Consider the following 24665-nt stretch of genomic DNA (forward strand, 5'->3'; position numbering starts at 1 on the left):
TTATGAAAAGAAAGTAGAATTACTGCTTCAGAAAAATGGAGAATGCATATTCAACTCTGATGTACAGTATAAACACATTGATCCCTAACTGAGATTGGTATCCTATTGTGCTATATGGACACAGAGCTGAAAAATGCTACCTGCATGGATATGATGCTATCTGAAGAGACAAAATGGGAGGAAAATCAGGGTAAAGATTTTAGCAAGGGTAACCCCTTGCTAATAACAGGTAAAGTGAGGAGTCCTGGGTAATTCTGAAAGTTTCTATACAGCCCAAGGCTGGCTCTTGGATGTTCCAGGTCTGCCTTCTGCTCTCACCACCACACAGCTCTGACTCTGCTGGGGGACAATGAGTGAAGGCTCCAACTTCCTCTGCTGTCACTCTTCCTTGGCACTCCATGTGTGCCCTATCACTTAAAAGGCAGAGCAGTTTTCAACTGATATAAAACATGGTCCAGGGAAGAGTAAGGTCCTCTATGTCTTACTTTGTATTGTATGTACTTCTAGTGCACCCATTACTTTAGCTTGGTGACCACTGTTGAGCAATAAAAGGAATTTATGCATTTGTTGTTGAATATGGTTAACTTTTCCCAGACCGTGAGGTTTTTAAATGAAGATTGAGCTGTTAGGAGAGGCACTATGTATTTTCATATGTAAAATCAAACTGTGGATAGCAGAAACGGAATTTTTTTCTTCCAAAAGTGCTTACAAAGGTAGGTCTCGACTATTAACCAGGTGTGACTGAAGCAGTGCTGACTGAATTTTGCAGAGCTTCTAGCAGTACCGAGTAAGAGGGTTCTATCATATTCAGCTCAGTTCAAATAGGTATAATTTACATTTTAGTAGTGTTAACTGTTTCAAAGATGATCAGTGTTAATTAGAAAAATGTGCCATGCTGTGGAGATTGTGTCAGTCTACTGTGAGAGACATGTCCCTGTAAGGTAGAAGGAGACAAGTTTAATCTAGTCCAAGAGCCTTGTCAGAAGTTCAAGTGACATGGAGGAGGAGCCTAATGGTCTTAGGCAGGGATAATACGAATATCATTTAAGTATCTGTATAATTTTCTATGATTTCACTATTGTTGCTCCAAGATAGATGAACTCTTAGACTTTTGTGTGTCCCTGAGTGCACCAAATGTGTTGAGGCAGTCGTATTCTCTCTGCCCTCATTTTATATAAACCTATTTTGCATTAAATTAGTACATTATTCTACTGCATATCACAATTACTGAAGAAACGGCATGTTAATCACAAGCTAGGCAAGGGCTGCAGAGAATGGTTGCCTGTTTGGCACTGCCTGTTCTCAGCGTGCCAGCCCTCTGTTCCAGTTAAGCCTAACAGCCCAATGTCATCCATGCATTTAAGTGGTAATCAGGGGACACTTCCAAACCCACCAGAGCCATCTTGTGGCATTTTGAATAAAAATTGGTCTTACAGATGAAGCTGAGATGTTGCACTGCTCTCCAAAACATAGAATCACAGAATCACAGAACAAGCTGGGTTGGAAGAGACTCACAAGGATCATCTAGTCCAACTCATGTCCCTGCACAGCGCCATCCTCAAGAATCACACCATGTGCCTGAAAGCATTGTCCAAATGCTTCTTGAGCTCTGTCAGGCATGGTGCTGTGACCACTTCCCTGGGAAACTGTTCCAGTGCCCAAACACCCTCTGGGTGAAGAACATTTTTCTAATATCCAACCTAAACCTCCCCGACACAACTCCAGGCCATTCCCTTGGGTCCTGCCACCTGACCACAGGTGTCCCTCCTCTTCCCCTCACAAGGAAGTTGTAGCTGCAGTGAGGTTTCCCCTCAGTCTCCTCCAGGCTGAACAGACCAAGTGACCTCAGCTGCTCCTCACGCAGCTTCCCCTCAAGGCCCTTTACCGTCTTTGTTGCTCTCCTTTGGACACCCTCTAATAGTTTATATCCTTCTTACATTGTGGTGCCCAAAACTGCACACAATATTCAAGGTGAAGCTGCGCCAGTGCAGAGCAGAGCAGGACAATCTCTTCCCTTACTTGGCTGGTGATGCTGGGGCTGATGCACCTCAGGATAGGGCTGACCCTTCTGGCTGCCAGGGCACTGCTGGCTCACATTCAGTTTGTCAACAGGACCCCGAGGTTCCTTTCCATGCCACTGCTTTCTAGAATCTCATTCTCCAGTCCGTCTGTACAGCCATGGTTGCATTCTGCCAGCACCTGTCATTCCAGCTATCATTCCAGCACCTTCCCTTGTTTGGTGATTGCCTAGTCCTCCATGTTGAGGTTTCTCTTTAGAGCCTTCCTGCCCTCGAGGGAGTCAACAGCTCTTCCCAGTTTTGTATCATCTGTGAATTTGCTCAGTGCCCCATCCAGTCTCACATCCAAGTTGTTCATGAAGATGTTGAAGAGCACAGGGCTCAGGATGGAACCCTGTAGAACCCCACTAGTGGCAGATCTGATGTCACCTCAGCTGCTATAACTCTTTGTACCTGACCCATGAGGCTGTTATTCACCCATCACATGATGAATGCTGGACATTTTATCCAGATGGATATTATAAGAGTATCAACAGCTTTACTGAAATCCCAAAAGATTACATCAGTTGGCTTCTCTTGATCAACTATGTTGGTTATCTCGTCATAAAAGGAAATCAGGTTTGATAAGCAGGACTTTCCTCTCATGAAGCTGTGACCAGTGACTGTGTTATCTTTCAGGTGTTTTTCAATACCTCCCAAAATAATCATCCCCATAATTTTACCAGCACTGAAATGAGACTGACAGGTGTGTATTTTTCAAGACCTTCATTCTTTCCCTTCTTGAAAATTGGGACAACATTTGCCAGCTTCAAGTCAGCTGGGACCTCTCTGGGTTCCCAAGACCAGTCAAAAAATTATCAAGAGAGGTTTACAATGACATCAGCTAGCCCTTTGGAATTCTTGGATGAATGTTATCAGGTCTCATAGATTTGTAGGGATCCAGGTAGAACAACAGATCCCACACCATTTCAGGGTCAACTGGGAGTTATTATTCTTGCAGTCATGGTCTTACAGCTCAGGGCACTGAGACCCCCGTGGTCTGTCATCTGTGTTGAAGATGGAGGCAAAGAATGTGTTTAGCACCTCTGCCTTGTCCATGTCCCTGTTTGTGAGGTGACCATCCACATCCTGTACTGAACAGATGTTATTTTTACATTGCTTATTGCCATCAGTATATTTGAAAAAAGTTCTTTCATTGTCCCCCACAGTTCTGTCACCTTGAACCGCAGCTGAGCTTCGGCTACATCAATTATCTCCCTACAGTGGCAAGCAGCAGCTCTGTGTTTTTCCCATGTTGCCTGATCTTGCTTCCATTGGGCATATACCTTTCTTTTTTGCTTTACTTCCAAGAGAAGAATCCTGTTCAGACAAGCCGGCCTTCTGCCTCATCTGCTTCACTTAGGACATTTGGGAGCTGCCTGCTCCTGTGTCCTTTGGAAGTAATGTTAAAAAAGTAGCCAGGACAGATGGAACCCAGCACCTGTTAAAGCATTATCCCAGGGGACTTTAGTCACTAGTTCCTTGAGCAGCTGGAAGTCTGCTCTCCTCTTATCCAGAACTGAAGATTTGCTGGCACTTTTCTTGCTGTCAGCAGAGATTTTAAATTCAATTGCTTCACGGTTGCTGTGGCCAAGATGGCCGCCAGTCGCCACTTTGCTCATGCTATCCTCTCTGTTGACAAGAAGCAGATCAAGGAGGGCATCTTTCCCAGTTGTTCCCTTAGGGCCTGTTCCACAAAGTTGTCATCCAGATTTTTTAGGAATCTTCTGGCCCGTGTTGTACCAGCTGTGTGATGCTTCCTATTAATTTCTGGCAAGTTGAAGTCCCCCATAAGAACAAGAGCAGTGGACTTGGAAGCATCCCTTAGTTCCTCAAAGAATAATTTTGTCAGTATCATCTTCCTGGCTGGGAAGTCAGTCTATAGTGGACTCCCACATTAATGTGATTTGTTTGCCCCTTGATTTGTACCCAAAGGCTCTCAACTGTGCCATTGCTGACTTTGAGTTCCATACATTCTAATCCTTCTATCATATACAGTGCCACCCCTCTGCTTCTTCCACCTTGCCTATTGCTCCTGAAGAGCCTGGAACTGTCCAACAGGGCACTCCAGTCACAGGACTCATCCCAACAGTTTTCACTTATGCTAGTGATGTAAAATAACTGGGCTCAAGGCCAAAGCCTTGAGCTTCTCTAGTTTGTGCCTCATGCTGTGTGCATAAGTATAGAAACATTTCAGGTGTAGCATTTTATGATGTTTTATGATACCTTTTTTAAATTTAATTTGGAGACCTTTCTCCTCAGTTTTTAAATGTTTGGGGGCTGGGTTTGGTTTGGTTTTTGTTTTTTTTCAGAAACCAGAGCAGATCAGGGTTAAAATTAACATAGATTGGGCCTTATTTTTGGCTTAGGAAGCTTATATGAAATGGTGGACAAGGCCCTAGGAGACCACATTTAATTCCTAAATTTTATTTCCTGTATGAAATCAGGAAATTGTATTGTCTTTAACAATGATTAAGGTAAGTTGAAACTGAATTACTTTCTCAAATCAATAGGGTATTCTTCAAGGAGTTATCATGATTGCTGACATAGTTTTGGAAGGACTTCCTGATGTTGCCTATGGAAATCTTTCTAGGCAAACCTGGATTCATTCTCTAGTGCTGTCACTCAGTACCTGATACTCAAAACTCATGTGTCCAGGATAAAGGCTGGAAAACCTTTTTATTGTTTTTTCTGAAAAGAACAGGTTTTATGTTGATGCAAGGTGACTAAAAAGCTTCTGAATTTGGGGTCTGAACATTATTTTTCCAAGTTGAAGGCACAAAGTAGTAGAAACAAAAGGAGAATGGTACTTTTTTGTGTTGGCTCTGTACCATCAGTAATTTTGTCCATGATAAGTGATTTGAACCAAAGGAATCTTGTCACTAGCAAAAATACCCAGGTTCAAGTGTGAAAGGAAGGGAATAGAACCAATTACTTGCTATGCTTAGAAGTTAACCTCTGCTGTTATATTAACAGGCTGCATCTTATCATCAAAGTCTTCCTTCATAGTTCTGACTTGTACACTACTGGCAAGATGGTCCAGCTGTATGCCAAGGTATTTATCTCCAAGAAGATTGTATTGTGTCTGCAACATGTTCACATTTGCTTGGGTACGAGATAAAACCATGCATTTGTGACACAAGAGCTCAGTATAATGTCACATCAAGTCAGGATGATCTATTGCATTGTAAATGCTTCATTTTCTATATTCTCTGGGTTAATAGAACATACTCACACTGAAGATTTTTTTAGAATCATAGAATCATCAAATATATGTCAGCGGCATTTAGGGTGATGAGCTTTGAATGTTCTGTATTATAGATATCTTCATTTGTTCAGTGAATTCTAGCAAAAACTGAGAGGTGAAATGTTTGGTGTAGTAGGCTGTTGAATGCTTGGCTTCATATGCCAGCAGTAGTTTATAGAAGATTTTCTTCAACATTTTTAAAGCTACTACTACTACTTCATTTTACTTAGAGGAACCATTTGTATGGAATATCAGTGATTATAATGGGCAATGCTTTGGTCAATACCAGACTGAGAATTGAAAGCAGTGGCAATATAATTTAGAGGTTATATGGTTCAAGGTTAGGTAAGAAAACATGGTTTTATATGGTCTTTGCTTTTATCTGTTCTGTGAATAGAGACTAGTGGATTGATTATTTTCTACTTTACCTTTTGTATGTATGTTTACACCCATTAAAAGACTACAAATCCGAGCCACATTTCTTTCAGCATTCTAATTGCACAGGTGCAGGTGTCCAGACCATTGTCTTCCATGTACATATATAAATGCTTTAAGAGTACCTCTGATTGCAACATGACAAAGAAAAGCTGTGTTCTAGTGGCATCTCAAGTTTGATTAGAAAGCAAAAGCTTCTGCATAATTGTTTCTATTAAGATCTCTACATTTTTCTCATTTAGGGCACCAAGAAGTACATAGGGATTAAAGCATGCCTTTTAAATAGTTTGTAAACTGCTTATTCTGTTCCTTAAATTGACTTCTAACATTCTTACTTTATGAAGAAATGAGGTTTAGTTTTTTGGATTGTTTTGGTTCTCAATGAACATTTAAAACTTGGATAAGATTTCCATAGTAACCAAATTATATTTTATGCCATGTAAACAAAGTTGTAAAGAGTCATACATTACATGTAGCAACATAAAGCTAATATCAGTAAATGAGGGAATGGGAAATCAGTTGGCTTCTCTTTCCAGCGTGCAATCAGAGTAAGCGCCTCTATGATGGGCAATTACATTAACTGCCTGCCTAAAGCAGCAGTGAGTTGCATGATCAGTCCAATGCACAAGATTATACCCTCCCCACTACTTAATGAAGAAATTCAGTCTGCACTGGTCTCTATCATATTCCAGAGCACTGCTTTTAAATTTGTTAAGAAGCAAAAAAAGCACTAAGATAACCCAGTTGGAAAGCAATGGGAAAAAATAACATTTCAGTTATCACAGTTAGAACTGCCCTGGCTAGAAGGGAGCTTCAGAAGATCATCTGGTTCAGCCTGTTGTGGGAAAGGGAGCCTCAGTTAGACTGTGTTGTGCCCTGCTGAATTGCATCTTGAAAACAAGTATCAAGAACTCAAATGTTGAATTCCTATTGCCCACATCACAGGGTGATGTGGTGATGGCTCAGAATCAGACTGTAAAAGCTTTCTCTTTCTGCTGAAAAATGCTAGATATGTTAATTTATTTCTGTTAATTTTATTTAACAGATTTGACTTTGCTCTAGTTGAAACAGGTAGGAAAAAATAAAATGTCATACTCAAAGCAATTTATAATACAAGATACCTCCTTCTGGTTGTGGTATTTCTAGCAAAATGAAATCATGAGCATTCCTAATCCTTTGTTTCAGTCTGTGCTGTTTAGTAATCTGTGAGGGAAGAGAGCCAAATAAACAGCTGGCATGTTTTAGCAGTTACTACCGGCTTCTCTCTTGGCTGTCTCTGTCGAATATGAGGGATTGCCTGGTGAATTTAAAGGCAGGGCTGAGTGCCACACACTCTCATCTTACGCTTTGGTTCTGCTGTTACGCTGAGCAGTTCTGGCACAAGGGAGCTCTATGAGGAGCGTGGCTGCTCCTTGGTAGGAGCGAGTGAACCCTTTCTGGGGCCAAATGCACACTGTGACACCAACTCCTCATGGTCCGTCACAGTTCTGCTTCTAGTGAAGGGCCTCTACCTCTGGCCATAGTCACTGAAGTAAATACATGCTAACATAAGAAAATGCCCCTCTTCATCTCAGAAGGGCAAAGGTTTTGTGTATGTTTTGTGGGATGATGAAATGAATGTAAAAGGGTTATTGGTCATGAACAGCAGGTGGTGGGGATGCAATATGAGATACTGCAGTGAAGAAGTTTGTTTCACTTCTGAGAATGACTTTTACAACAAGGAAAAATTTAGACTTAGTTAATATTCATGAATTAGTTTGCGTTGTAAGTGCAGTCAACAGAACATTTGCACTGTGTAGCAATATGCAGACTCTTATTGATTATTTTAATTCTATCTTTCATAATTTCTATTTTAATGTTATCACTTTCAGTCTGTAGAAATTGAGCAGATCAATACTACTTTATTGCCTAAGTGTGGATTTTAAAAAACCTCACCAATTTTGAATTAATGAGCACCAATCAATTGCACATGATTAATTTTCATAATCCTATTCTAGCTGAGAGTATTTTATCTCCCTTTATTCCTTTTCTTTTGTCACTATTTCAACTTTCTGTATTTTCATTTCATTTCACATTTCACTCTGAATTTGTAATAATTTGTATTTATTAATGAATACAAATTTACAGAAATTGCTTAATTGAATTCAGTAAAGTCATTTTGTCCAGTGGGCACTTACAGGTTTGTATCGTAGTTATCATGAGGAGGTTCCATGTCTCAATCTGGCATCTATTTGGTGCTGTAAAATCTGTTCCTTGAGCTATGAGGTTTAACAAAGCCCGAGTGTTACCTGTGGAGTGCTCAGCCCTGTTTGGCTGTGTGTCTGTTTCCATTTTTTATGGCAAACTTTTTTGCATAGCATTTAATATTCTAGAAATTTACATTTATTTTAACATCTTGGTTGTAATACAGTGCAAAATGCTTTGATCCCTGATCTCAATTTTGTCTTCCTGGTCTTTATATCATTAATGATCACTTTAGATAACTGCATATTTTTCTGTAACTTGTTCAAACATCAAGTTAATGATCAATGAATTCTTATGTCCAGTGTAAATTTTCAATATAAAATTTATATTGAGAAATGTAAAATTTATGTAAATTTTCAGCTCAGGCCTCCTGTTTTCACTAATTTTAAGTTACACTGTTGAGTATGGGTGTTTCTATGTTTCTTTGCCAGATTCTGAGTATGGTGCAAATGTCCATACTGTTGCATATAGCTTGTCTTCAGTTTGTGCTGGGTGAATCCTGTACTTGTTAGTACATTAAGTGAATTGCAGCTACATTTCAGAGTATTGCCAAGCAATGCATGCACATGGGTGTATACAATACCTTTCTATGTAAAGATTTTAAAGACACGGGTGATAATTTTTTAATTTGATACTTTAGTTATCTAAACTATCTAAACCCTGTCTTAATTCTAAATGTTAGATTCTTATCACATGTCTGTATACACAAACTTAATGTACAAAGATACAGCTTCAATTAGATATGCAGTGTGAAAATACTGGCTTCTGCAGCCAGTGCTCAGAGTCTGCCTTATTTCAGAGCTGCCTGTTCTTTGTACCCTAATCCACGACTGTTCTAAAGTCTTTTGCCTGTAAATCTCCTTTAACCCATCCCTCAACTCCTAATGAACACTGATAAGTGTGGTAAGTCATCTGCCTTTTCTATTGATGACAATAACTGAATTAAAATGTACATATACAGTATCTTTCTGAATGCTGGGATACAGGCCATCCAATACTAGAACTGTATATTCCTTTTCACTGACTGATTCCTTTTTACTTATTCTGGTGTCACTCTTCATTTCATTAATTTTTCATTTTCTGCCTCCAGGAAACTTCTCTCTGATTCTGGCATGTTTCCCTCTTTCTCCCTTGTGAACATACTTGAGACAAAGAAATCTTTTTGCTTTGCAGCACTCTGTGCCTCATCTGTCAGCAACTCGCCTCCATCCATCACACCAAGAAACTACAGTCTCCCTCAAAATCTCCTGATCCTTATCTATTTGTAAAACCTCCTGTTTGTCCTTAAGTCTTTGACTAGAATAGTTTTTAAAAATTCCTTTTTACTGTGATGCTTTTTGTTTTTGTTGTTTCAACAGATGTCTCAATTATAGTGATAGTAGTATTTGACTACTGTTTGTAAGCACAATCTTGTGAAGAAAAAGAAAACATATAGTTAACAGCTGCCGAATGCTTCAGGAGTGTATCCTCCTGTGGATTTTACACAAAACATTCATTGACTTTCCTGAAGCAGCAGAAGGCTTGCCTTTTATTAAACAATACATAATGCACTTTCACCGTAATAGTAGGGACAAAAGCTCAGTGCCTCTGGATTGCCTCAGCTATGCTAAAGGTCATGATTTAAACAGTTTCCATTGGTCACTAACAGGTGAGATTGTTGTTCACCACAATGTGCTATATGACCAGTGAGACCAAAAGTGTTATGTTAGGTGACCAGAGAGTTGAATGAAGCTCATATTCCCAACTGTGGATGTTAGCTACTAAAGATAACAAAAGGAAGAGATGGTCTGAATGCATCCTGGCTGTGAACTGTGGGTAGTTATGTTAAATTGTCTGCCTTCACAAAAGTGTTCAATACTCTCTTACACATGAATAGTTTTAGATTTCAGATGAAGAGATAATTACACCAATGGATTTCAGGCTTCTTTGAAATCTTCTTTAATATCAGGCAGCTCAGTTTTGCCAGTACAGTCTGAAGTACCATACCAAGAAGTGCTTGGATGTGAGGGACAGGGCAGGTGCTCATGTACTTTGCATAATGGATGAACAATTTAGGATTAATGTGTAAATTGTCAGCATGAAACTAAAAAGCCTTTCTTTTCAGTAGGTTCTCATGAGTCACATGAATGTGTATCAGTGAGCCCTTCTTATATAAAGGTTACCATTCTCTTCTATATAAACAATCCCTGAACTGAGCACCCCTTGAGGAGATAAACTTTAAGTAATATTAACTTAGTTACATCTGACAGTTTACTAAACAGTTTTATTTTTGTTAATTTTACTGTCAGTGGCGTTTTATTCTTGTATATGGGTCAAGAGGTCAGGGCCTGCCCATCAGCTAGGGTAGACAAATACAGGTAGAAAGGCAGTCCTTGCAGTGAAGATGTAGGACTGTGCAGGTACTGTGCAGCAGGTGAAAAGCAGAGGGGTGGTGAAGTGCAAGCAAACTGGAAGACATTCAATGTCCTGCTTTGCAAGCAGTGATCACACAGCACACCTGCTACGTAACCTTTGCAAAGGTTTGCCCAGGCACCACCCCAAATGAAAGACTCAAGGAGCAATTAGAGGTGTTCAGTTAGAGCTTTGCATATGTCAACAGGAAACAGTAACGTACAAAAGGCAACCAGAGGAAATGTCAGAAGGTGTTAGAAAACCGAGTAGATGGGTGGTAGAGCTTGGTATTTTTACTTCAGAATTTTTTTCCGGGCAAGAATAATGCATATATGGCACTGGCTGCAAGTTTCTAGTTGTCTACTGAAGCTATATGTTATCTTCTAAGTTTTCCATGTCTGAATACTCACTTATCACTGTTACATAATATTGTTTTGATTAACTGATACATCATCAGCTTAGACTTGAATTTTTGCAATTCTAATCTGAGATATTTGCTCAAATCTCTAAATTACCAACTAATTTATATTTGCAGATAACCCAGTCTTTTATTTAAGAATATATTGAGTTATATTGGAATATATTTCTAATACATGCTATTATATACTCTAATAAATAAAATAGTAATTATGGTTAACCTCCACCCTCAAACCATGCTGACGATTTCTAACCCTAAAATCATATTTAAAACATACCTACTGGCTCCAAAATGATCATTTTCCTGAAGACTTTCTATCTTCACATGTAGAATTAGAGAATCACAGGTTATGGCTGGAAGGGACTTCTGGAGGTATAGTCCCACATACCTTCTTAAAGCAGGGTAAGTTAGAACAGATTTCTCTGGGTAATGTCCAAGGTATCTTGAAGCTAATGTTCAACTGGACTTTGAATGTCTCTACAGATGGAGACTCCTCAATTCTATGGCCAACCTCTTCCAGTGTTTAGTCACAGAAAGAAGCCTTAACAATTCTAATGTTTAATTTTTCTTGTATTCTGCCCATTGTTTTTTCCTATTGTCTCTTTTCCTGTTATTGGGTATCATTGAAAAGAGTGTGGCTTCCTCCTTGTTTCATGTCCCAGTCAGGCACTGTATTTTATCTACATAATCATTTATACACACTGGTAAGATCTCCCTAAATCCTCTGCTTTCCAGGATAATCCCAGCTCTCAGCCACTCCTTGTATAAAAGATGCTTCAGTCCCTTCATCATCTTTGTGGACTTTTGCAGGACTTCCTTTAGCATGTCCATGTCTCTCTTGTACTGAAGAACCCAGAACTGGATACAGCAGTCCAGGTGTGACCTCACCAACGTTGCATAGAGGAGAAGGTTTACCTCCAATAATCTCCTTGCAATGTTGTTGGCCTTTTTTTGCCAAGTGCGCATTGCTGACTTCTGGCCAACTTGTCCACCAGGAGCTTTGGATTCTTCTCTTCTCAATTCCTTCCAGACAATCAGCTCTGACTTTTCCAAGGTCTGGGTGCAGAAATTTGTCACCATTGAGTCAGAGACCACACAGAGTCCTATCAGAAGGCAAAATGGCAAAAGCCTTGTTTTAGTCCTCTCTTCTTTTATATCTTAGTTTGCTACAGGTGGACCTGATTGGTCATTTAATCAGTACATTTCACATGATTGGATAATTACCAGGACACTCATTTGTAAACAACCTTATGAGAAAAACAGCAAAACAGATTGGTAGAAAAATAAAAAACCACATGCAGATTGTTTGAATATTTGACTATCATTGTTTATTTCCAGCTCCATAAAGCTTCCTAGGCTGTTTCTGAGAACTTATCTAGGCTTCTCTCTCTGACCAGGCTGTCGCATCCACAGGAATTTACATTTGCCAGGTAAGGAGGTTCTGCTTGGTCTCTTGCTAGTCTCGTTTCTATGAAGTCTCTTACTTTGCCTTCCTGAGATTCCTCTTTCACATATGAGTTTAGGATTTTACAATGTGTACTTTTTTAAGACTTTGTCATGCATGAATCAGGTTCAGTGATGAGCTAAGCAAAATTCTAGGGGTATTCAGATATGGATTTGGTTTCTTACCTCAAATTATTTTGGTTTTGGATTGTATTATTAAGCAATGGTAAATGTTTTCTGATTCATAGTCCCAGCCAAAGATTTTGCAGTCCTTGTCCATATCTGTATTTGTGGAAGACTAAGAACATAATAGAATTGCACGTACATGCTCCTGACAGCATTTTCCAAGGATTCCTCACTGTCTGATTATTTGTGTTTTCCCCTTACATTTTCTGACTTTATTACTAATTTTCCACAAAATATAGGATACCAACTCCTTGGTACCCTGCTTTACCTTTCAATGGACTTAGTTTAAAAGCCCCTTGAGGTTCCCAACACAACACCACTTGGCATGACATGTGATACTGTGTTGTTATATGATACTTGGTATTTTCATGCATGGTGTCCTTCTTCAAAAATCCCATGGTCTTGGCAAAAACTTCATGTCTGTCCTTGACAGTGATGTGGTATTGCAGTGTCAGGTCTGTGGCTGCAGCAGCTGGTAACCGGGAGCATGTGGTGCCTGGAGGACAGTGGTTGGAGAACTGTCAGTACCTCAACTCTGTCAAAGTCATGCAGAAAAACTTCCTGTATGCAGTAATGTGTTTGTTTGGCCCAGTAGGGCTGGCAGTTGGGAAGCAACTAATTTGGGATTAGGAAAATAATAGAAATACACAAGGTCAGGAAGGGCAACTTTTGGTTGGGACAGGGAAGCATTCAGTATTCCAGGAAGTCTCCCAGAGGCTGACATTTAGCATGTAGGTGGCAAAATGCCGTGCTGGGAGAGACTTTCACTGGAAGATTGGAAGGCAGAAGTTCTCTTGCTCTGTGCAGAAACAGAGAGCTTCTAGTTACAGGTACCATAACACTAGCTTGGCTAGGGAAACCTTCCAGGAGCAGTCAGGTGCCTCCTTCCAGTGTCAGATAAACTGCAGTCCTGGGCCTGCTGTAAGACACTGCTGCTGGTCCTGGGTTTCCATCTCCCACTTCCTGTGCAGTCTGTCTAGACACCAGACCACTTGCTCCTCCCAACCTGAGACCACTGTCACTTACTAGACACCCACTAGATCCCAGCTAGATTTTCAACTAGCTTTTTTCTCCAGCTCCTTGGATGACACAAACTTCTTGGTATTTGTTCCGAGAGTCTACTCCAGCACTATTGGGCAAGACTAAAATGTGAGACAATGAGAAGCGGCACAACTTGGACAATGAGAAAGAGCAGAACATTAGTGAGTCTTTTTTGGTTTTTTTTCAGTTTCAGGAACTGGGGGCAAGGCTATAGCAGGAAGAAAAATAAACGAAGTACAGTTTTTAGGTGTTGATTACACAAGACAAAAATGGGAGAAAGATGGGATATACTCCACAAACAAGCCTTTTCCCAATCTCACATTGCTGCATTTGCCCAAGAGCCCTTGAACAAGAAATTATTGTATAATTTTATGTTTTAAAATATTTCTATTTGTTAACACTATCCCTGTTTGTATCTGGCAGTGACTAATGTTTGTTTTCTTAAAAATATCTTAAAACAAAACCAGTAGGGCTATTTTTTGGACATAATGACATTTTAGTTTTAAATTTATCTTTTCCTTCTCTCAGTCCAGAAGACAAATACCATCACTGTATACCCTCATTCTGGGTCAGGCTCTCAGCTTCTGATATGTAAAAGAGCATCCTCAGATGACATTGAAAGAGTGATTGGACTGAGAGTGTATTTGTAAGATAAAGCAGAGGCATCTGGCATCAGAGCTGGGGAGCATGTGGAGGGAGGAGAAATGCTGGAGTGTGGCTGGGTGACATCTTCCAGTGAGGCACTCAGAGTTGGCGGGTGCTTGGGGCAACTGTCTCTTGCTCCATGCTAGGTGGTGAGCACAGCAGTGGTGCCTACTCACTGCTTTCACAGGTTTGGAGCCATACTTTTAGCATGATTACTGGAGGAAGGCCAAACAGGAACAGATGGGTAGGGAAAGATGTGTGTGAATATAGATGGTGGAGCTGGCATAAGCCTTCATGCAGAGGAGCCCAGGGTACAGTTAAGCTGTGTTTCAGAAAACTTACTTTTTTAGCAGTTGCATAGGCTGAGAATCTGTCCATTTTCACTGTAAGGTGTTTCCTAAGCTTTGCAGACAGATAGGAGAGAGAGAGTACAAGACAGAAGAACAGCTTAATGTATGAAGGCAATTCAGCATGGGTTGGATGATCTTGTCCTGCCTTTTGTGGTACAGCCTGGAAAAGTTTATTAAGCTTGGAGGACAATTAGTGGAGAAAAGTGGGACATAATTGTTGGGAGAAGAGGTAGAGAGATTTAGAAGGAATGGTAAGAGGTTTTCCTTTCAGCTTTTAAGTAAGTAAGTAAGTTAGGGGTTGTGATACCAGGTGTGGATGTAGAGGAATGACCGCCCCAATGTACTTATATTTTGGAGGATTTGCATTAGTTTTGTTTCTGAGACTATGTCCATTGAAGTTGTACTTGAACTTGTTGATAAATAGGTGAGGGCCTTCCAAAGACTACAGTGAGGCAGTGGCTAATTGTACACACAGAGGATAAATTGGATGGGTTCCAGTGTTCACCGAATCATGGAATCAATTAGGTTGGAACAGACCTCTGAGACTGAGTCCAACTTGTCTCTGAACATCACCATGCCAACTAGACCATACCACTAGGTGCCACATTCAGTCTTACCTTAAATACCACCAGTGACAGTGACTCCACCACCACTCTGGGCTGCCCATTCCAGTATCTAATTACCCTTGCTATGAAAAATGTCTTCCTAGTCTCTAACCTAAACTTCCCTTGCTGCAGCTAAAGGCTGTGTCCTCATTTCCTGCTGCTGGTTACCTGGGAGAAGAGACCAACCTCCACCTGTCTAAAAGCCCCTTTTAGGTAGTTGTACAAAGTACTAAGGTCATCCCTGAGCCTTCTTTTCTTCAGGCTAAACAATACTAGCTCCCTCAGCTGCTCCTCATACTTGTATTCCAGACCCTTCACCATCTTCATCACCTTTCTCTGGATTTGCTCAGAACTGGACACAGGTCTTGAGGTGTGGCCTCACCATGCCGTGTACAGGGGGACAATCACTGCCTTGGTCCTGCTGGCCACACTGTTGCTGATACAGGCCAGGATGCTGCTGGCCTTCTTGGCCACCTGAGCATGCTTCTGACTCATGTTCAGCTGCTGTTCACCAGCAACCCAGGTCCTTTTGCCACTTTCCAACCAATCTGCCCCCAGCCTGCAGCAATGCAAGCAGTTGATGAGATCCAAGTGCAGGACCGGGCACTGTTTTGTTGAACTTCATGCCTTTGGTCTCAGCCCATCAATCCAGGCTGCCCAGATCACTCACCAGAGCTTTACTACCTTCCAGTGGGTCAACACTCCAACCCAGCCGTGTTTCTGTGAATTTTCTAATGGTAGGCTCAATCTCCTCTTCCCGATCATCAGTAAAGGTATTAAACAGGACAGGGCCCAGTGCTGACACCACCAGTGACTGGCCACCAACTGGATGTCACACCATTTACCACCCCTCTCTAGGCCCAGCCATCTGTCCAGTTCTGAACCCAGCAAAGGGTGCACCTGCCCAAGCCATGGGAAGCCAGCTTCTCCAGGAGTGTGTGTTGAGACTGGTGTTGAACCTGTCTTGTGGGCACAGCTGGCAGCCTTGTCCTGTCACCACCACTGGGTTTCAGCCACCCAGTGCACTGGCTCCACAGACCATCTTCCAGAGGTCAGGTACCCTTGACCTCTGCTAGAACAGGGTCTAGGTATATGTGGTCTAGAGGTATGTATGTCATCTCTTTACTAATTTGATGTAGAGACAGGAAGTTGATCTGTCATATCCGGTTAATGACTAACTTAAAGGATATTGTGAACTTGTAAGGCAGATTGTGAATGACCAGTGCTGTTTAGAGACAGTAACCCCAACTTTGGTGATGGCAAGTCTGTGCCTGCCTAGGCTTCAGTGAGGCCTCTGCCTCTTCTTCCCTTCACAACATAAATACCCAACTGCCACACAGAAAAAGTCACAGGCAGCTGAAGGAGAGGAGCAGATATGTCTCTTTATAGACACATCTGCTCCTCTCCTTCAGGACTCTGGATGTGCAAAATTCAAGGCGGACATGCACCAAGTCTACAAAGGCCTTTCTAAAGGAGACAAGAGAGCTTAGAGGACAGATACCACTGCTGGTGTTACCTCATTTCTAGTCCTCAGATGCTCTAAAAAAACCTGAAACATAGACACATGTGAAATATTCCCATCTGGGAAGCCGTCTTCGTGCTGATTTAGCCAAGGAGGTCTCCTAGAAGGATATATGAGTCAGAAACAAGAAAAATTCTTGTAATTGGGGTATGGCAAAGTTATTAAAAACTTTGTACCATGAAAGAACCCATAACTTTTAGATCTTAGCTCAAACTTGTAAAAGCACTTGTACCATGAAAAAGAAATCTTCATCAAAACACTAGTACAGAAGGTAACTATCTTGTCTGCCTCCGCACAAGCATTCCCAATTGTTTGAAGTGAAAAGGGAAGCCCAAAAGTTGTAAAGCAGTGAGTGCATTCTTCTCTTGTGCTGAGATGCCCAGGCATCTCTTTTACCTCATAAGTTTTGCACATCAATTGAGATGTTTGAGAAATACACGCTACTTTTTTTCTTAGAAGCTTGAAAAGTTTTTATAGTAAAAGTCTAATCCTTTTTCCACACTAGGACTTGGGAATTGAGATCTGTTTTTCTGTAAAATATATTGATAAATGCTATAAAACATTGTAGATAACCTACATTTTAAATCTGACCTTTGATATTATAATGTTGAAGGGTTTTGTAATAGAGAAAAATAAAAAAAATACCCCTGGCTTGAACCTGGGATTGATTATGCATGTCTGTACTTTATTTCACCATGAAAGTCCAATTACATACTTCCATGTGATCCAAGATAAGATGAGAGGAAGTCTGTATTGTTGCCCAAAGTAAGATTTCTTTTTAAATTTAGCTTCTTAGTCCTATACCAATACATATGTTTATTTCTGTAGTCAGTGAGAACAAAGGAATGTGTTTTCCCAGTAGCACCAAAACAATGTAGTCAGGGTAGTAGCACCTTCTGTTCTGTCGTGTGTGTCTGTTGCATACTGCTGCTTAAAACATTATGGAAGGAAACTCATGCTTCCAAAGCAACAGACAATGTCAGCATCTTCTTGTCCCAAGGAAAACAGAAAAATGCTTTCATCATTAGACCGAGTATTAGTGTGCTATTAAAAGTACACTCCAGGTATTTTCATTCTTTGTCAGTAAATGTTAATTGAAAAGACCTTCTAAAGTAACTTAATTTCACTTACTTCACATATTTTCTGCTTAATTTCATGTATTTTCTTATTTTTAGGTGCTGATCAGCAGTGAAAATCTGTGTAATTAATGTATTTATAACTGAAAGCTATGTAATAGACCATGTTAAATGAACTAATCCACAGAGTAAAACTGCCCTAACTTATGTCTTAGGGACACAATCTTAGGGACACATCTTTCAGAACTACTTAGAGACAGATACACTGGGCTTTATGTTTTTTTTGTTTAGTGCTCTTATTATTTAGTGCAACTTATTATTGGCATATTGGCAATATTTAATAACAACAATATATATTATGAAGCATTTAATATAAATGTTACAAACAGCAAAAATGCAAGCTATGGTTTTATTGTTTGTAATATTAAAGGAAGTGACCTGCATTAAATGAGTATAAATACCCCAAATAATCCATTTTTCTGAGCCAAATAACCAACCCACATGCCCCTCAAAAAAAAAAAAAAAAGGCATCAGACACAGAAAGGCAGAGTAAGAGCACTGCAATTTAACAGTGTGATGGTCAGAGGTTTCTTCCCTGCAGAAGATGATTAGGCTTTCAGAATGTATCAAATTAGGCTCTGGAGTCATGCCAGTACTGCAGAGTCCTTAAGAGAGTTCAAAGATGTAGCCTAACAGCCTTTACCTTTGCTGTGCTGTGTCTCCTCTTTAGATCTTGCTCTGGTGTTGTTAACTGTTTAATTACCAAGTGAAAATTGAGATCTAACCCACAGGAATCATTTATAAAGCATATATCTATCTGATATGGACTATCTGATTTTACTGAGTAGAGCAATTTTGTGTTCTATCCTTGAATGGAATGGTGGTAAGCATAGTAGATATAAATATCTAATCAGAGAAAAGCAGTTATACTCACTGATTTTTTTTTATTTTCTAAAAGACATACATGCAAGCTCTCTTTCAAAAATAATTATAAGAACTTCTGGTTTTAGAATTCACCACTGTCCTTGAACCTGAAAGTTGCTAGTCTCCTTAAGACACAAGCAGATTGGTTAAGGAAGGGAAGGTCAATAAAGTGAGAAAAATAGTAAACTATTTTATTCTATCTTACTTGAATGCTTGTTGTCTATGTGTTGTTTATTTATAAGAGGTATTGAGTATCTCTGAGCAAAGTTTTATGTCTGTTAAAGTTAGTGCACTGTGAAAAAATGTCCTTGAAGCACATGAATTTAGGACAAATAGATATTATGAGGTTATTATGAGCAACTGATTTTTAAATGAAAAATGGCACTGATTACCCCAGTATATGCTGTATACCTTACTTAGGCCTAGAGCACTTGCTTTTGAAATACTTATTGTCAATATTAGTAATTTGGAAACTTATGACTCGTTGGACTATATTTTAGAATTCAGTTTTATAGAGACTTGGGATGTTTCACTTTTGAAAGATCAGGTTAGAATGATTAATCTTGGGTATGCACGTCTGCTGTTAAATTATGCAAGTCTTGACCTATAATAGGGTTTGAGATGACAAGGGGATTGAGAAGATTAAGTTTCCTTGCAAGGATATATATTCATGCAGAGCTGAATCCAGATACTCAGCAGCAAAGGTCTTGTGCTCCAATGCTGGAACAGCTTGATGTGTCTAACTTCCACTGAAATCTATAGGACTAATAGATGCTGAATAAGGGCTATTGTCTTGTAATTGGTACAAGAATTAAAAACAGAAATATAAATCTTTGCAGATCAATTCTCTTTACCATGTTTTAATCCTTATTACTGGCTTTTTCAAGTTTTGGCAATGTACACATGCTTAATTTACTACCATAAGTGTTTCCCCTTAGCAGTCCTATTAAAGCTGATTTGTAGGTAATTGCAGATTGGAGCCTTACAGTATGTTTCATCTGTGTAAAACAGTCACAAGATTGAGTCCACCATACTTTTGTTCAGATTATCCTGATAATTGCCATTTCTTGTTCTTGTTACAATACATGTCACAAGTAATGGATTAAATTTATGACTTGTTTTTATTGCTGTCCTATTTTTTGCTACTGAACCAGAATGGATTACCAGATTACTGTCTTGGGGAAACCCCCAAACAGAGAATCCAGCCATTAAAAAGTGAATGGAATTCCATTTTCTGTCCCAAAGTTTTGTAGAAGAAAACCTGGCATATGTTTAATCCCCAATTATGGAATAAAATAATTTAATCTTGCCTAAAAATAATTATGTTTACTGGAAATATAATCAACCTTGTTCATTTATTGGTAACACATATTCTACTATTGCTTTATAATGTGTTAAGGTAAATAGATACATTTTAAAAATATTTATTTGTAAACAGAAAACAATTTTATTTTTGAGTGCATCTGGTATATGTTTGAGATAAAGTTTAAAATCTACATAAATTATACCTGGTAGGAAATTAGGCTGATTTTAAATTTAATTTTACTTTTAATGTCAGTCATATTTTTTTAAAATGCTATTTAATGGTAGTCAACTTTACTGTCACCGGGGATTAAATTAAAGACATAAAAATTACAAAATTTAGAGTGAGCATTTAGAATTTGAAATATAAAAAGGTAAGACTGCAATCCACCACCCTTTTAAACATCAGAAGAAATGGTCCTTCTGACTTTGGTGAGAACTGGATCATGAGAGAGAGCAGGCATAAGCTGTGGCAAACTAATTTTTATGAAACAGTCATGAAGAGTGAGGCAGCTTCCATGCTGCAAAGGGGATTCCAATAGTAGTCTAGTAAATAATAATGAGTGGTTAATCAGGTAAGGGCAGGAGAAATGGGAAGACTTAGAACAAAAAGTGTCCTTAAAAGGAAGCAAATAAGTACTGAGAAGAAGGAAAAAGGAGTTAAAGCTTAGAGAAAACATTGGAAAGCCGAATGCAAAAAGAGAGGGGCGAAAAGGATGTTAACACGTGCTATGCAGTGTAAAGAATACTGGGAAGGGAGATGGCTAGTAGGGATAAAGCAAGGGACTGTGGAAAGTGGAAAACCAGAAATGATGATTTCATTCCCTGCTGGTAGCAGCAGCTCAGGAACCTTGGAACAGATGAGTGAAATCACAAGCTCTGGCAATGGGTACAAAAGTCACCTCATGAGAGGAGGGAGAGGAAATCTGGGACACGTTGAAAAGTGGAGGTAGGCAGGAAATTGAGGAGAGGATTTCATACAGTAAAAATGACTGTAGCTGTTACGTTTTTAAGTATGTGAAATTGTAAGGGGTTTTTTTGACAAACTGGCAAAACTTCTGTGCTCATTTGGGATCTCTAGTAGCTCAGCTTTTTAAAAAGCTAGAGAGAACATGGACCAGAAGCATTCTGAAGGCTAAATTCCTGCATTCAACTTTACTTTTAACTCCACTACCTCTTCAAGGCAGTATACCTGACATCCCTGTGTACTTATGAACCAAAAAGCTAACTAATACTGACAGAAATGCCAAAATTTATCCTTGGTGCATCTACCAGAGATGAATTTCCTCTATATTCTCAAGTCAGGCACTCAGTGTGAAATTCAGCTTTTCCTGACACTATTAGCTCTGCTGTTCTGCTAGAAGTTGTTGATACTGCAGGCACCATAGGTCGTATTCCCAATTTATTTCTATGACCATTAAGTCTGTGTGAAAAGTTGTGGACAAGGATTAAATCTAAACTGTTCAGTGCATTATTTCAAGTTTCATAACTAGAGAAATGTTGAAAAAGAAAAGATTTGGTAATCTTAGCTGAGCAGCTGAGAGATAGGACCACCCCCACCTGCATCCCACGGTAGAAATCAATAGTGAATGAAGCAGTAAGAGCTGTCCTGGGCACTGCTAACAGCCCCTGTTCAAAGCAGAGCATTGTCTCTGAAGGGCATCACCTTTTTGTACTGCGTAAATGCCCACGAGTGATGTATGTCCACAGGAGGTGGAAGGAAAATAAGAAAATGCTGAATTTGGCTTCAACTTCTGAATTAAAAAGAGGGTAAAAAAAAGTCCCAACAATTTATTTTCTTGAAAGGGTCTCAATCAAGTGGCCAACTCATGCACAGCTTAGACTGCCTGCTATTGGAACACTAGGGCCTGAAGACAGTCTATTAACCGCAGGCTGTGTAAACTTCTCTTCTAGTATTTGAAATGTAATACATTTTTTCCAAGTTTCAAAGGCCACATATTGCATGGCTAAAACAAGGTCCAAAGTCAAGAACTGCTGAGTCGTCTGCCCCTTCTCTTACCAGGTTTTCTCATCATGAGGTTTGTTATAAAATTGACTCAAAACGAGCAATTTCCAATCAAAGAATTTATTAATTATTGAAGCAGTTATACTAAGTAAGCAAAGGCTCAGCGCTGGGCGACAGGGGAGTCTCAGCTCCACCTACTGCCGCGCCAACTAGTTTCTGATTCAGTCCTTTTATCCTCTCCATCCTTCAGGAGTCCATGTTATCTTGGAGTTCTCTGCGCCTGTGCTGGTTGTTGCTAGAGGGTCATCCTTCTGTCTCCTGGTGGTCGGTGATAAAAGGCTGCGGAGTCTTCCTCAGCTGCGTCTTCTTCACCCTATGTCTTTATTTGGTGACTTCTCCGTGGAAAATTACCAAAATCTTATGATTAACGCAATATGTGCCCTATCAAGCTTAAGCAAGCAAATGTCCTGCCTTGCAAACTGTGTCCTATCAAGCTTAAGCAAGCAAATATCCTACCTTGCAGACTGTTTATCTGCCCCTGCCCCTTCCCCAGCTTTTCCCTGGTCGTTATCTCTGTGAGTTATCTGCTTGTACCATTTGTCAGCGGGAAAGGTTTCCCTGCTGGGTGTTAATCTGCCCCTGCCCTTTCCCCAGCCTTTCCCTGGTCGTTATTTCTGTTAGTTATCTGTTTGTACCATTTGCTGGGTGGGACTATGTGTGGGCTCCTGCAACCCCTTCCCTGGTATCCTTGTAACTCCTATCTCATGAAGTAGTACAGAAATAGTCAGCAGACAACTCTTGTAACACACTGGTCTCTTTTTCGTGATGAACAAAATGTAGTCCTTCATCTCAAGGTTCAGACGTCTGTTCAAGTACAAGTCTGTGGAATGTCACAGCCAGGTTGCACTATACAGAATAGGCAGGTTGTTGTGAGGATCATCCTGTCTAACAGAGTTTACTGTTACCTGATACTAACATGATATGCCTGTCTTGATCTTGATAACAGTGGTCAGAATGACTCAAGCTGGGTAGAAGGTGGCTGATGAGTAAAGCTGATGGAAAAGTAAGAACTGCGTTTTTCTGAAATTATCTCTGTATAAGAATCACTTTCCTCAAAGCAAATATTTAAAAGAAATTTCTGTCAAATGAATTATCAGTGTTATATTACTTTCCACTTAAAAGAGAATATTTATGCCTTGAGGTATTTTTGGAGGCTCTACAGGACTGAGTTGTGTCCATGTGCACTACCAGTGTCTCCCAGAGAAGTCAAGAGTTCAGCAATTTCCATGATACATTTTGCTCCAGGGAACAGTGTCCTTGTCCAGACAATATCTTCCATTGTGCCTTGCAGTTGTGATAGTCATGTGATGCCTCAAACGTGTTGATCTAGATGACAGAATAATATGGTTGGGTTTTGGCTTACTGATCCCAAAACAAAAACAAGTAATGTTGATATCCAGAACACAGGTAGATGTTATGAAGACCATAGTGCCTTACTTATGAAGTTCTTCTGTGTCATTCTGTGAAATACTGATTCAAGTCATACTTCTGGTTGATGTGGAAAGATAAATTCCTGAAATGTTTAAGGTGATGCTATGGAATGCTATTTGTGACACTGATATGCAGGGAGAAGAGAAAAAAGATTCCTAAAATCTGAATTCAGACAGATAAAAGAAAACTCAATATAGAAGTAGTCTTGTGATTCTTCCTGAACGGATTTGGCTAAACAAATACAAACTCAAGATCTCAAAGTGAAGTCCAGAAGATGTTGATTAAAGAAGGCCTAATTAAGCACTAGAGGTTTTTCAGAAATGAAAAATCTTAAATAAATATTGCTTTGTCTGAATTAAAGTATAACTACTTTTAGCTTGTCATTTTAACAAGGCTTCAGCTTAGTCTAGCTTTGAGCTTAGTCTAGCTTTGAGGGAAAAGTGATAGTTGAAGAGCACATGCAAAAACACCTCTCAATACCAGGGAATTAAAGAAAGAATGAGGGAAGAATGCAGAGGAGACTTCTCATACATCTGGAAGTATCATGGTAGAATCTTTGTCAAAAACAGAAGCTATAGCTACATGAATACAAAAGATAAAAAAATAGCAGTTGTAAACTTCTATGAAACAAACTTAATTCAAAACAGAAAAAAAACCCCAGAGTAATCCAGACCACTTGTTTCTGTGAAACAGAAGTATAAAAAGTGAGAGCCTTGTGTACAAAAGGTTACATTGCTTCCAGAAAAAAACTGGTTGTTCTTCATGAAGACAATCACACAATCATATCTGTATGGGTGTAAATCCAGAGTTGTAGTTATGCCAATATAGTAAAGAGAACTTGCCTTAATAAAGAAATTGAGTACATGACATTGAAACATATCAGTTTATTATCTATACATCTATTATGTATTTAAGAATAATATTTACAGTCAGAACAGTCAAGACCAACAAAAAGAGCAAAGAAATATCTTTGTAATTTAAAATAATTTGTAACTTATCAATTCCCAGCCTATATTTGACATTACCCAAGGGTCACAAGTCTCCTTCTGGCAACTTTGGAAGTAAATTCTGGAAGCGGTAGGCCCTTTTATTTTAATGTGGTTTTTCTTTTTCAACAGTGACTGTATAAGTTGTTGTGCTTCATGCTATCTGTATACAGAGGTCATTGTTGTACTTCAGCTGTGTATACAAAAATACACAGTTGGAGGAATCTGTTCAGATATATATTAGCTTCACAGACTGTGTTAAGTTGTATAATGAATGAAAAATTAATAATTAAATGGTTGTTAATGTATGCAGTGATAGATGTTTATATATAACTT

General features: G+C 39.5%; 1 protein-coding gene and 1 long non-coding RNA gene across 21 annotated transcripts in view; one reads left to right on the forward strand and one right to left on the reverse strand.

Annotated features, from left to right (window-relative positions):
* Window positions 1-24665, forward strand: part of MYT1L (myelin transcription factor 1 like) — a 308980-nt gene that overhangs the window by 124843 nt on the left and 159472 nt on the right. The window lies entirely within an intron of this gene.
* On the reverse strand, window positions 21957-22683 carry LOC139592099 (uncharacterized). Its single transcript, XR_011679898.1, has 2 exons — window positions 22369-22683; window positions 21957-22323 (listed from the first exon to the last, which is right to left on the reverse strand). It is a non-coding gene; the product is annotated as an uncharacterized lncRNA (long non-coding RNA).

The sequence above is a fragment of the Agelaius tricolor genome, unplaced genomic scaffold (genome assembly GCF_023055355.1).
Source record: "Agelaius tricolor isolate 1412-34295 unplaced genomic scaffold, bAgeTri1.0.p SCAF_1, whole genome shotgun sequence".
Taxonomy (NCBI): domain Eukaryota; kingdom Metazoa; phylum Chordata; class Aves; order Passeriformes; family Icteridae; genus Agelaius; species Agelaius tricolor.